Genomic DNA, 15,759 nt, shown 5'->3' on the forward strand with positions numbered 1-15,759 from the left:
TAACGCATAAACATCTATTGCCTTTAAATTAAATATCCTGAGACTCAATAAAGTCTACCACCAACGGCGGTCATTCATTAATACTCTGGTTTTTTTTTCAATACACAAAACCAACCAAGAGCGAGAAAGCGAAACTTCTATATTTTACTTCACTGACATGTTGACATAACAAATAATTATATAATGACGAGAATAAATCTTCGATATGTGTAGCTTTCGGAAAATAGTTTGAGTACATAGTTACTCTTCTGAGAAATAGAGCGATCATCGCCTTTCTCAATGCAGTCAGCAATTGGTTGTTGGTCTCGGGTTTTAAACCACTTTATATAACGTATTGTAGGCTTTCTCCAAAAAAAAAAAAAAAAAATCAAACTGAAAATGCAGTGGTTTTTGAAAGCAGTTTGTATTTACCATGGAAAAACTTGCTTTCGGATGACGATTTATAGCGCCACCATTTGTTGATACTGATGTCTGTAAAGTAAGAAACCAGAAAGCCAAACAGAGTGACCGACGGACACTGAGTGTGAATATGCTTAGAAAGGAATAATGGAGATTATGCTCAATTACAAAGAATGTTCTAATTGCGGAGATCATTGACAAATTAAATACCAACACTATATCAAATGGGAAATTGAACGCATGAACAACATATTTATCATATTATATTATATTACTGTATGAAAATTATAGATATTGAGCAGCATAGTAACTATTCATCGAAAAACCTGTTCCAAGAAGATGATTTGAGGAAAGGAAACAAATTGACTATTTTTTAAGAACAGGAAAAATTGTTTGCAATTTTAGGAGGGAACTTTTTCAAATATTTTGAGTGAGAAATGTAAAAGTTCAGTCTAGGTGGTGCATCTTTATGTGAGCATATACGTTTTAGTGACCATAATGGAACACTATATATATAAAGATAACAAATCAGAAAATTCATGTAAATGTTTTGCAGACTGAGGAAAACGCTAGACCTTCCAAAAGATGTGGGGAGTGGGCAAAAAAAATTAAATAAATCTAAAAAAAAAAATTATGAAATTCTCTAGCTGGTGGTTAGACTATGAATGGCCTTCAATTTTCATTTGAAGCATAACTTCGCTGGCTACATCCAGGGATTTTGCTCTCATGTTTATCGGACGCCTGATTTGGCTTCCTTTTTCACCTTAACGATTGTTTAGACCCCAAAGTCGAGAATTGCGACTCGACAGACTCGGCACGCTATATCAATACTCTTCTCGTATCATTCATGTTGAATGCATACCATATGTGACTTGTAACACGGACAGTATAGCCAATATTCACGCCATTGTCCGACTCGCCCGAAGTTCAACTTAAAGCGGGAGGGTCGTCATCTGCGCACGCGCGGAAGTTGAGTCCCAATCGACGATAACAACACATGCTTAAAAAGGCAAAGGCTCGTGGGTAGACGCTTGTTTGTAAACAATGACACGCTTTGGCCATCTGACGCATGCGCAGGGGACGACTCCCCCTCTTTAATGGGAGGGTCTGCTGTTGCTCAAATTGAACTACAAGTAGCATTAGGAATCACAAAGGTTTTGTAGTACTCCTCATAGATATGACGAATTCATGATTTTTTAACAGTAATTGACTTACTTAAATATATTCAAAAACTCGTGTCTCAACAAGCTTAGAGATCGTGGCGAGCCAAAAATAACTAGTATGCTAGTATACTAGCGTTGATATTAAAGGTTGAAGCGCGAAGGCCACCACGCCTCTCATGAAGCAATGTGGGTCACATCACGTACCAAAGGCGTGCAGAATACATTGTTTACACGAAATCTGCATGCGCCTGTGGCAATCGTAGCGTTCAATCTACGCCCGCGACAACACAAATCACCGACGAACATGTTTATTGAGAGACAAAATCATAATGCAAATCACATACGATATAATTGACAGTTATTGGATTGGTGTCAGATAACAGTTTTGATGAGGGCATTACTAATGTGTGTTATATGCTGATAAGGAACACGCATATATGGCTGAAAATATAAACAAAACGTTAAATGGTGCAGCCGTCTCGTCCATATCGCCATGGTAATGAGGCAGAGTGAAAACAATGTAACTAATGTAAGGGCAAATAGTTCATTGAACTTAAGAGCAATTTCAGCGGGTGTTTACCTGACAATAACAATATGTGCTGGTACACGAGTTGTGCATTAAAACAAATGTAGCCCCATTAAACGCATAAGTTAATCGTACAACTATCCGTTGTGTACATTACCTTCCATGTTTTGTATAGCTTTCCTTGTTTATATATGCAAAGATCGCTACTTCCATGTCTAAATGCCCTGCTTCACAGTCTGAAGATGAACATGTGATAATGGTTTTAACTGAAAATAACAAGAAAATGCAGAATAAAATTAACAACAATTTAACGACAGTCCATTCTTATACTCCACATGTGTACCGTGATCAGTTTCACATACAAGTACACTACGTCAGACTTTGTACGTGCCAAACGCATGTTTTTGGGAGTTTTAGCCTTGAACGATAAACGAATGCAATACGTACTTTCGAAGCCGTAGTTTTCGTAGGTCAATCTGTGCTTAAATAAATAAATAAATAAATAAATAAATGAATGAATGAATGAATGAATGAATGAATGAATGAATAAATGAATAAATGAACAAATAAATGATGTATTAGGGTGACGCTTTTTTTCTGTCGAGAATATGTATTCGATTGCATCTTACACTCCCCAAGATGCATCGCGATTGGTTTCTTCAGATCTACACAAACTGCTATCCCGTTGTTCCATTAATGTTATAACATAAATACTGTTGGGATTAGTTCTGTTTTAAGATGCCTTCGATTACGCAGATCAACATCTGACAAACTAAATTATCTCCAATAACAAATGATCAAATCTCCTTACAACACTCACAGCTTCTATTAGGTGAGGTCACAGCACATTTGAGAATTCGAAGTATAAATGCTCGACTAGCCGCGGAGACGAAGATGGTAGAGCATTTGCAACAATGGGGTCGAAATGAGTATACCAAAAATGACAGGGCAAGTAAGAATGGTCTTAAATGTTTGACTCTTCTGTTTTGCCGATCACATCCAGCCACTGTACGCTAAAGAAAATACTTGCACTGTTTAGAGAATCACGGGCAATTAATAGAAGATTCGACCGAGCAGAACAACTGGTGAACAATTTGTAGGGCGGTCTCGCCGAAATATGCGGGGATATCAATGTACATAGTTTACAAGTAAAGCACGTGATTAAATTCCGCTTAATGTAGATGAACACTCCATTGCAGTCAACGAGAAATTAAAGGAAGATATGAAAGAAATCCATGCCGGTCAAGATGGTCTAGATAATCGGTATTTAAGGGTTCCAAACTGCAGATTGAAGTAGATGGCAACCTAGGAAGAGTAAAAAGCTACAATGAAAACGTAATTAAGGACGCAGTAAAAATCACATCCAAATTGTATTTCTTGAGAGTACGTCGTGTAGTCAAATGTCATCGTTGCTATGTACAAAAGTAAACACACACAAAAAACGATTCTCAGAAAGATTCCGACAATAACAAAGCTCACTCAAAAGAGGTCAGATTCGAAAGACAGCTATTGTTCAATTACAGAATGTCTCATAAGGGAAATAACCACAAAATCAAAGTTTCAATTATAATAATCTTAATTATAATAGTCTATCAGTGAAGAACCCGGATGGTGCGAGAACAATTTACAGGTACAATGTTAGTCCAGTAAAAGGTTAGTGAAAAAATCGCTCTCAATCAATTATGATAACATGAAGCCAAGCTTTTCCTGCCTTGAATGTGAGAGAATTGCACATATAGTAGGACACAAACTTTATTGCTTATTTAAAACTATATAATAATATTACATCGACCCAAACCTTTCCCCGAGTCTTGTAATTATAATTTCAAGATTAATGTACTTATTACGTTTGTACACTGCACTGTAGAGAGGTGATATGGCTTTATAGGGAAGACATTTTCATCAATTAAATATATTCATACTTTTCAGGAGATTGGGGTGTTCATATACAGTTAAGAAGTTGCGAATAAAAGTACCTTTTTCTTTGCTTGGTTTTCACGCCACTATTTTAGTTCCATTATGCAATTGATATCAGTTTCGCTGACATAGAGTCAGATATTTTCAGTTGATCAAATCGTCTCGGTTGTACTGGTTCTGAATGACCACGTACCCTTGAAAAATGTGCTCATATTGATATAACGTTTTTGCTCAATTTGTAGCGCGTACGTGAATTACAGGGGTGTTTCTATGTTCAGAATAAGCTAAATTTGTAATGCGATTCTATCATAGCAAATGCGACAAGGTTAAATATAAATCAACTATTATGAATACAAGCTATTCAAATTATGAAAACGGCTAATCTTAAAATTGTCAACGGCGTAAAACAGGTGGCATTATGGGCCACTTCACTGGTTGTCAACAAAAACGCAGAATCGGAACTTTTTTGTTTTAAATGGGAAATTAAGATGAAAGTCATTTTTTGGAATTATATTTATATACAGTATACCTACCTATGCGTTTACATTTAATCTGAATGCCAAATAAAACGTTAAATTAAATTTAACTTAAGTTTAAGTTTAATTTTATTTTATTTAGATACTCTTTAATTGAAATGCAGTTAAATTGCATTCCTATATATGATTACATTTTAATTAACCTTTATTTATTAACAGTTTATTTTACTTTTTTCCGTAAGTGGGAAATGTAGCTTTTTGTTGGATGAAGCTTTTCCCTCTTAATTCTTCTCCCCCACAATCATTTCTTTTTGTCATGAAGCCTTTGAGATTAAAAAAGTAATGATCTTTAATTGCCCAAAGGGCAGTTGACCTTTAGTTCTTATGAGTCAGCATTATTATTTATTTAGACCAGATGTCTTAGTTGCTATAATGCGAGTACCTAGTAATGATGCCATTGGCTCAATTCTGTTCATTTAAAGTTTTATTTCCATTTTGGTATTTGTCCCTCATGTCGGGTGACCCAGTTTAAATACAATATTTGCTTACTAGTGGTACATTTCCTCTTTGATTTTTCATGGATGAAATCTCCGTAGATAGACAATTTTCTATCATAATTGTGCCATGAAATTATATTACATAAACCGAAAATCGGGTTATTTAATGAGTTATTTATAAGCCGACAAAATCGAGATACACCTCTAATAATATTAATTATAATGTTTGAGTTGAACCTATAGTCATTTCAAATAAAAAAATTCTTGCGTCGTACTGGAGTTTAGCAGTACTTATTGCTCACTTTACTCATCATCGCATGTCATGTCTGTTTAGGTGCAGCCATTTGGTTGATATGTTCAAACAGATGCAGGTCATCTAATGTAAATCTTATGAACGTAGACGTATGGTGATATTTAATAAGTATTAATTTAATTTGTTATTTATAGTTGGGCAGGCAACACTAAATTATGGATTTATATGCTATTTATTATTGTTTTTTAGTAGAATATTTACAGTTGTTTGCCAGCAAAATGTAATATACCTATTGACTTTTATTGCACGGTTGTATATGTGAACCATATTTGGGAACATGTGTCTTCGGTCGTGTTTAAAATAAAGATGAATTGATCTTCGATCTCGTGATCAAATAGGGCATGCTTTAAATTTGATGTTTATGTACTTCGAATGGGTAAGCCTTTGCGAATGTTTTTACACATTATAACAAGCCATGTGTGAGCTCGAGTACTCAAATTAAAAGTGCACTCTCCAGGGATTCAGGGGTTCCACTGTCAAATCTGGCCGAATACTCATTAGTTTGAGATACGTGACTCAAGGTAGTTTCAACAGTGCTTGTTTGTACTTGTTATTACTAATGAGCAGTCGCTGAAAGAAAATATATTCTTTATCATATTTGCAAATTGACATATTACTACTAGTTATTGCCAGTGCTGACCGGTATATCATACAATAGCTGTGCCGAATGTTCGTGATCGCGTGAGTTCTTGTGTTAGTGTACACATTGACCTCTGTATGCGTGTAAATGTAGTTTGTCTCATGTATATTGTTTTGTTAGCATTGTACCTTGTTAAAATTCCTAATACAACTATTACATTTCTTATTGATGGATTTAATATGTCAGTTGCCTATTATTTTTCAATATAGGTCTTCTATTATACGTAGCAACAAAAATGTGTTGTTTAATTAATATATGGAATACAATAGCGCATATACTAGGGCATTCGCCCATTTTGTTTAAAATTCTCAAAAAATATTAGGTCTGGGTAAAGGCATTTGGGTAGTGTCACAAAAAAATGCTTATTTGTTATCGTTCCTTTTAAAACAAATTTTCTCAAAATCTAGTCTCAAACTCAACTGTTTACTTCAAAGTATTAACATGTTTATTTTGTTGATGTTTTATTTAATATTTAAAATGGTTTTGTATATGTAACGTTTGTATATTCATTCGTTGTGTAGATTTCACTTAGCTTAAAAGCTTTCCGGTGTGCAATAAATATGGCTACAAAATACATTAATTTTGCCATTCTTTGCTGGTATGGCTTTCTAAATTCAATTATGAAAGACAATATTCAAAAAAAGCACAAAACCTAAAATAGATGCACAAGTGTCAAGTTTTACGTTATTGTGAAATGCTTTCTTTGAGGGTCGCGGATCACGTATAGTATATTTTTATAAACAATTATATTATATTAGATTTTGTACTAAATGTCAAAAAAAAAATAGAATGACCGCGGATATAGTACCACTAACATTGTTAACTAAACAGGATACTACGCATTGCAAATATACAAGCGCAACTGCAACTGGCTTGTGGTTTGTAAATATTATAAAAAACATAGATTTTGACCATACAAAAACAATGAAATGCAGATATGTGCGGCGAACTTCAACAAATATACATCCATTGTATATGTAAAAACATAATTTTTTTTATAATTATCTAAAAATTGATCATAATATTCATTAAATATTATCTCATCTGAAATCTTGCAGAACTATCTTAACATGATACCATACATAACATAAAATCTTTTTCTTGTGAAATGGATTTAGCAAATCCCACTCACGATGACATCGTTCAGATTAATGTGTTACAAATTCTAGTATATTCTACAAATTACTTTCTTTTAATCAAACACCAAACGATTTTGAACTAGACGTTAATTATAAAAAATATATTGGTAGTATGTAAGTAATGATTTGTCTCCCAGGTAAAAATATATGTATAGCGTTCCAATCACTCGAACTTATGTCCATGGCAGGGAAGACAGAAATATTAAAACAAACTACGGTTAGTAACCTTGTTCGCTGTGACAGCGTTGTCAGTAATGACAGGAAAAAATGACTCTTAATCATTTTAAAATGCCTACGCGAGAGCCCACCACAAGACGCTCATCCAAACAAACACACTTTTCTCATTCTCATACATTTAAGTTCTTCTATATGTTATAATTTATATAGTCACTATAATGTTCGTACAAATATTTATTACGATAATATTCCATTGCAATTTTTCATGACTTGGTTTCCTTAGTAATCAAATACATCATTCATCCAGACGTGCAGATTAGTTTGAACCTAGTGACATGCTTGCTATACAGTGTCTATGCAATACATTGTCAGTTTATAAAAAAAATAGCACTGCATGGCGGCCATGGCGCTTCAAAAGTCTTCGAATCAAGATTATGAAAGATAATAATAGTATATGTGGCTTTTATCGTAATTCTTTTTCATATGATAAACTGGCTACGAGGTGTTTGCATTCATTTTGTGTGACATGAAACTTTCTCAACCAGAAATAGCGATTGCAAAAGCATGATGAACAAAGATGTGTTCTCTAATACTAAAGGCTTTACAGACTCTGTTGCTCAAAAACGGATCCTTTTGGCAGTAAACCCTTGTAAACCTTTCAATGGCAGTCTTCCCTGTGCGAGTTTGCTTAGGTAATATGAACAACGATATTCTATGTATGAGACATGTATTTAGTTATAATCAACAGGCATTGTAGCTACCAGTCGTATGCACAGCAAACGTGAGATTATCGCTTACATGATTCACAGAATATTTTTTCAACAGATTAGATACCTAAAACGTACAAACACATCTTACTAACCTCCTACAAACTCCTGATAAGAATAAAGTGAATTATCCATCCACCTCAAATTATGTAACATTTTTCAACTTTAGGAAATAAAACAGTAAAAACCATAATAAATAGCATCAACCACTTTTATTTACTTCAAATCTATTTTTGAAATAAAAATGAAAAATGTATGTATGACAAATTTTACACTTTGAACAATAATTGAAAGTCACACTAGACTACAACTAATTATTCAATTACTATTATTCAAGGAAGCAGACAACAGTATTTGGAGATATTAGTTAAAGATATCATTCATATGTTTCAAAAACTTCATATTTATAAACAATTATCAATTTTCTTTAGAATCGTGTTTATCATTGTTTTTGAAAAAATACAATGAACAGTTCCGTAAATTATGACATACTCTGTGATTTTGAAAGACGATTAAATAAACCTGTGTGAACATGCCCAGGGCACGTGCATCCTCATTTCATTTTAAAGAAAAATTAAAATTCTATGTACCAAATTTTCTGTTGTTTTCTTATTTTGAACGGTTGTGGCAATCTTCTACTAGTTAACTAACTAGTTAAATGTTAATGATTTGCAAGTTATGTAGATTGTGCAAATTAGCCAATTGTATTAAGTTATTAATTATAGTGATAAAATGGCTTTCAATTGATAGATAAAATATATATTTCCTACTTGCCCAAAATATGTACCGTTGTATAAGTCACCTCGATCTATTTATTTGATTATTATAGAAACAAGGCTTTGAAACGTCATGTTTTTACAAACATTACTTTGTTATATCTAAAGAAAGATTCCGTTTTACCAGACTCTTTTCTTAGACTCGGCACAGTAATGGTCCGTACCCAATTAAGTTTTGCAATACATATGCACAAGAACCAATGCCGTGTGATCATTCCATGTGATTTCAGATTACAAATGTTAGCAAGTGTTGACACGTTGTCAAATCACAAATTGAAAGAAATGCCTGTGAAAGTTCAGCACTGTTAAAAAGAACGTGTTGACATTTAGCGAATTAAAAAAGTTTTAAAACGTTAATTAACGTTTTAAAACGTGTGTATATTGTATACTGTATAGCTACGGAAATTGTGGCGGTGATCAGAAAAAAAACGAAGCCAATTCAAGATAGTTTGTGAAGAATAATTATATATTCAATGAAATGTGGAAGTGACCAGGTCTCTTAATTATGCTTATTAAATGTCCCAATCAACGTTTATATCATATTATTATTATTATATCATATATATGATTTATTAAAATTTAAAACTGACATATTGTGTATTTCAGTAGCACACACTACAATCATAAAAGTAACCACCCATTAAAGCTGTAGAAAATGTCACGCTGACGTTATTTGGAAACATTACGACGACTTGTAAGCTTCAAAGAATCAGAAACACTACGGAGGGTCCATTGTGTATGCCACAAAACAATGCATTGCCCTCCCTTACAATGATTTCACTAATCGGCGAAATATCGGCAATTGTGGGAATTGTAATCCATCCCATGGATTCAATGTATTAAGTTAAAACAAATGAACAATTGTATGATTGTATAATTCATATTTGACATAAATACTAATTCGCTTTCAACTTGGCGTAACAGTTATATTCAATATATTCACAAATTCAGACTTATTTCATCAAAATGAATGTCTCTTACACTTTGTAATACGGCCAAAAGAACATAGGAGTCACAGGAAACTCATTTGCAATCGTCGTTCTATTATATACACGTTGATAACTAATATAGCCGATGTATCGAACAAAACGCCGACATGGTATTTTTCTCAAACACACGAACTTATTTTCATTGTTACAGGCACGAATGATCATACGATATTGCTGTACTAAACACGCCGTAGGACAAGATTACAGAAATCTGAGGATATCAACATTCTCGCCTAATACACTATTATAACTTCAGCCAACTGAACCCCCTTACTAAGCTATGGAACAGCTGTTGCTATCCATTTAATAAAGAAAAACGGATTCCGATTATGTTCTCTGTATATTCACCCTCCCCCTACCCAAGTAAAACATGAAACAAAAGATAGTTATTCAATGTGTTCATTTTAGACGAAACTTCGCCAGTGAACAAAAATGCAATTTAGAGTAATGAAAAATGTAGATGTTACGCAAATGGATCATGAACAAAAATAGAACAAATTAGTTCAGTAGTTATACTGTTCTTTCACTAACAACTGAAGCCTGTAAGATGAAGACAAAATAGGTACAGCATAATGTCAAATAAATGTGAAAGCAGAAATTTAATACCAAAGAAAATTAGAAATTCACACAGGGACGACTGTCGTTAATTCTATGACCTTCTGTATAAAGTAGCAGTTACAGTCATTTGTTATCATAATCAACAATATATTAATAGGTTTGACATTTCGTTAAATTTTCAGTATTTTATTCATGACTTTTTAATGTACCAGCAACATTACGATAAAGACTTTCCGTTTTCGACATTGTGAAATTCTTTTGTTTTTATGCAGACAAATCTTTATTAAAGTTATTGTTCATACATGAGTTGTCGACCACACTAGATAGTTTGTAATTCCATCAAGCTTCTTTCAGTCATAATTCAAGACAAATAAAAGGCACAAATATGTAATATATTACATGATTGATGTATTATAGTAGTTTACATAATCGAAAGTCGTAATCAACAATATTCTAAGAGTTGGTGACGTTATACCATCTAATATTATGAATGTCACTGTAATATGTGCATCAACCATGCAAAGCATTCTACTATATGGTTGTAGACGGACTTAAAGATTTTAAATGCCGTATAAATAAATTGCTCCATTCGTGCATACTTTTTAATTAAATAACATAAACCTACCAAGCTGAACAAAAAAAGGGGGGGCAGAGGAGATCTTAAAAATGTAAAAGTGAGATCAACATGCTTCGCACACAATTCATTTACTATCACTACTTCTATGTGTATTTATATCGGGGGATTGTTTCACAATAAACATTTACTGTATCGTAAGAGTGGTTCACGTGTTGGTTGCACAAATCAACTTTTTAAAGCACGCTTCGTGACAAATCAAAGTGGTTATTATAGATTCGCATATGCAAATATGTGTTTATACAGTACATATGTATGACACAAAAACACACATATAACATATTTGGTAATAGTATGTTTTGTTTTAATTCTATAAGACGTGCGACCAATGTTGGCAATGAAAATATAAACCTAAGCTGCACGTTGACGCATATGTATGTCAAATACAACACGGACACGAGTCTTTAATCCACCAGCAACACAATCTGATTAAAATAAGATCCTGGTTGGCTTAATTTTTTTAATTTTTTTTTTAATATAATTATCATTTATTTTAATTATTTACTATAATTATTATTATTATTTATTTTAATTATTTTTTAACGTTACAATTATTTTGCTGCAAGACTGGTTTTGTTCGTGAAAGCCACCTGGATCTGAACAACCCGCATAGGAACTCTCGTTCCAGTCTCACAATTTACGAGAAAAACAGCAGCCAATCAAATTCGTTGTAACATGTGTAAGATTACGCGAGTGTTTTTGTTATGGTCGCCATTTTGTTTTTCGTCAGCGTGAAGATTTCGGGGTTGTTATTGGTAAGTATATTGTGTATTTATTGATTCGTTTCTTGGTAAAAAAACAAACGACAGACAACTTTAGTCAACTGACAGTGTATGTATGACATGATATTGTGAAAATTGAAGCAATTTGGTTTGTATTCATTCGTAATGATGGATCTCAAGCAATCACTTTTTGTTATTTTGCGTCGGAGGTTAACTGCAGTTCTGTAGCTCGCTTGGTTTCGCTGTCGGGTATTTCGTTCGTCGTGGTGTTAACGCGAAATCAGAGAGCTACAGTTCTATCCTATGCGAGTTGCTCTATTTTATCGACCTGAAATCAGGTCGGGCAGTAACAGCAGTTTTTTTCATTATTTTCGCCTCAAGTTTCTACTGTCGATGGGTTCCGAAACTTTTTCATCAATTATTTTGAGGACGATGGTCCGAAATTGGTCGTTTTCACGACAAAAACCGTGGAAAACTACAGCGAAATCCCTGTGTTTGCCGCTATAATTGAATAATTTATCGTGACGTAACATGAATAGGAGCTGTAAATACAAGTGAACTAATTATTAATTTTGTTTCTTTTAGTTTCAGATTGTTTCTGTTTGTTAGCTACTATGTCGTATGTAGTTTTGGTTTTAAAAAAAAGTTTTTGAATAAAGCTGGAAACCTTGCCAGTGGATACACCAGAAAAAAGATTCTCCGGAATACAGATGAAATTATTGGATTGAAAAATGGTTGGCTGTGCCCAACAGAGCTGATATGATTGTTTTTAGCCAGTTAGAATCAATTTTTTGGTCAAAAAATAAAATGCAGTTGTATTGTCAACAAGGATCACCCCCTAGGTACATGGTTTTATAGTTCTAAATGTGTGTAGGGAACAAAATATAAAACTGTTTTCACAGCAATTAAGACACATTGGCAATTGTCAATAATTTATTAAAAATAATATAACTGATGTCTCTGTAAATGTACATTTTGTATTCCCAGCATGGGGACAGATCCAATAAAAGAAAATTGTGTACTACAAGTAATAATTCATATGCAAGACAGAGCTTTTAACTACAATTTCTGTAGTCAATCACAAATAACATGTCTGACTCATACTGAGGAAAAAATGGGTAAAAAAAGGTTTTACAAATTTAATTAGTTACTAGTATTTATTATTGAAGTTTGTCAAAATCTACGTGGCATCGTATCAACATTTTATTAAAAAATATCCCCAAAATAAGAATTTTCACATTCAGAGATATTTGTTTGAATCTGTTGGATAACAAATACAGATCCTCATGTCACATTTGTAAATTGTGATCAATTCTCGTTCACCAATGAATAACATTATGAAAATGCTTCTTCAAATGTTTTAATCAGATGACAATGAAATACAATGCCAATCTGATTATACCAACTTCACACTGCTATTATCAATGGCACATTCACTTCTCTTTACCAGTGCTTGATAAGCTATTCTCAATTATTGCATCAGACTCTATACTGTCACTGCTAACACTATCACTATCTGCACAGTAATGAATAAGATGTCTTTCAATATAACTACTCTCATCTTTGCCATGTCCACATGAACAGTTAGATACACAAATATCACAACAACTGTGATATAATACTTTGTCTTTCAATTGATTTATTTCCAAACTTGAAGCAAAATCTTCATAAAGTTTCACTCGTCTGCATACATTTGTGTTTCTTAAGTATGATACAAAATAACGAAATGAGATGGTTTGTCATCTCTCCCAAATTCCTGTACATACAACTCTATTATCAAATGAATATCATGATGAAAATTTTTCATATCAATTAATACCCATTCTAAGAGCTGTTGTACAAAAAATAATATGCAACTCTGTATGCGACACTTTCGTCATTTCTTTTAAGTGAGACTCTTATACTACAGAATCAGTTTCGCTGTGGTACATCCCAATGTAAGAAATTGAGGCAGGATATTCTTCAAAGTAATCATATAATCTAGATGTATAATCAAGTGATAAACAGTAGACGTGGAAACTGGTCAGTTTCCTCTCTCAACTTATCAACCATCCAGTAAAAAGTTGAGGGGATATCACATACAATTTTCAAAACACCATATATAACATTAGCCTTATTGGGACAAACATTTAAATTATTACAGTCTGCTGTTTGGATGCTGTTGCGGTCAATGCACATCAGGAAAATAGGATCATAGTTCTCTTAAATAGGAAAAATACTCTCTAAGTGCACATTCCTGCTCCTTGCGTCTGCCTTTGTTACTTTGAGCAATAGTCGGCTTTCCCCTGTAAAGAGCAAAAATGAAGATACTCAATATGTGTTTACACAACACTTATTTTAATATAGATACCGGTAATTCATTTTTCCTCTGTCTTAGGGGCTTGAGGATTTGAAACTTGAAAGGAGTGTGAACAAATTTTTGTAAAGCATTAAATAATTAATAATGACATAACATCAGTACTGTCTATCTTTAAATAGTCTCCACAATTGCGACAAAACATATGCAAGCTATTGCAGCTTCCTGTTGAATATTAAATGACTTCAATCGTTAATTGCGTGAGTATATCAAATTTTCAAACGCAATGTCCACACAAAAAACTACGAAACGTTCACAACAACACTGTCGGCGCCAACACCGCCATTTGACCTTTTGACGAAAATCAAAATAATGACAAATACTGCAATAAATGTGTTCACTATGTATTCATATACATAGATATCGTAGACCAAAGTAGAAGATACTAAAAATGCTGTGACTCAGGCGAAAATTGGCCGACTTGAATGACATTACGAAAACACATAAAACAGATAAATGCGAGTGTGTTCTGAAATCTTCGGGTTAACATGTGTCAACCAACTAACAGCAAGTTATGCCAAGGCACGCATCCGAGAAGCTAAATACTATTAGCCATCGAACGCAAAGTTACGCTGCAGGACAACAGCTACAAACAAGACAATATGCGAAGTATGCAAGGAGATAACGATTGTTTGTCAGTAACAATTACGAAATTCATCGAAACACGCATAAACCTACCTCGAACTTCACCTCTGCAGCAGTACATGTGTGGGCAGCCATTTTTTCATCTGGAGTTCTACGCTTGCGCAAAACATGAGTTTAACCGCTTTGTAAGACGCTCTGTGATTGGCTGAGTAAATTGCCTGGTTCTGGAACGAGAGTTCCTATGCGGGTTGTTCAGATCCGGTGGCTTTCACGAACAAAACCATTCTTGCAGCAAAATAATTGTAACGTCAAAAATAATTAAAATAAATAATAATAATAGTAAATAAATAAAATAAATAATAATTATAGTATTTATATAAAAAAAATTAAAAAAAATTAAGCCAACCAGGATCTTATTTTAATCAGATTGCCAGCAACACTACGATAAAGACTTACCGTTTTCGACAATGTTTTTGTTTTCATGCAGAAAATACAGTATTTTCACCAAGTAAAATCATATTTATTAAAGTTATTGTTCATACATGAGTTGTCGAACACACTACATAATTTCTAATTTCATTCAGCTCCTTTCAGTCACGATTCAAGACAAATAAAAGGCACAAATATAGATAATCTTTTTTTCCCGTAATATTCTAGTGTAAACAGTAATTATGAAAATTATTCATAGGTGCATAGGGAAAAACATTTTGTTGAGAATTATTCTTAATATAAATTTCTGAATTATCTTGTCAAAATCAGTTTTTTCAGGGTTTTTTCCTCAAAAAACAAAAAAATTTCACAATGTCGAAAACGGAATGTCTTTATCGTAGTGTTCAGCGTACATGACAAACTAATGTGCATACTAGTTCATCACTTTGTAGTCACATTCGCCTAAGAACATGAAGCATACATTGCCGTGATGCATTGAGGATATGTATTAATTAATTAAAATTCAATTATCTTCACACGTTGACACAATCCAGGAAATTTGTATTAATTAAATATAGAGTGTACATTTTAGGCACATTTTGAAAACTACACAATGTTAATATGATGAGTGTGAACAATTGGAACATTCTGTTTTCAGTGGAACACATTCAAAAGCGGGTCTAAATTTATGTTTCA

At 33.3% G+C, this 15,759-nt stretch overlaps 1 long non-coding RNA gene across 1 annotated transcript; it reads right to left on the minus strand.

The window, feature by feature from the left end:
• Positions 1 to 13,716: 13,716 nt before the first annotated feature.
• Positions 13,717 to 14,761, minus strand: LOC146746650 (uncharacterized). The gene is made up of 2 exons (XR_014929169.1): positions 14,728 to 14,761; positions 13,717 to 13,978 (listed from the first exon to the last, which is right to left on the minus strand). It is a non-coding gene; the product is annotated as an uncharacterized LOC146746650 (long non-coding RNA).
• Between the last annotated feature and the right edge of the window lie 998 nt (positions 14,762 to 15,759).

Source organism: Saccoglossus kowalevskii, chromosome 4, assembly GCF_978046115.1.
Source record: "Saccoglossus kowalevskii chromosome 4, keSacKowa6.1, whole genome shotgun sequence".
Classification (NCBI taxonomy): domain Eukaryota; kingdom Metazoa; phylum Hemichordata; class Enteropneusta; family Harrimaniidae; genus Saccoglossus; species Saccoglossus kowalevskii.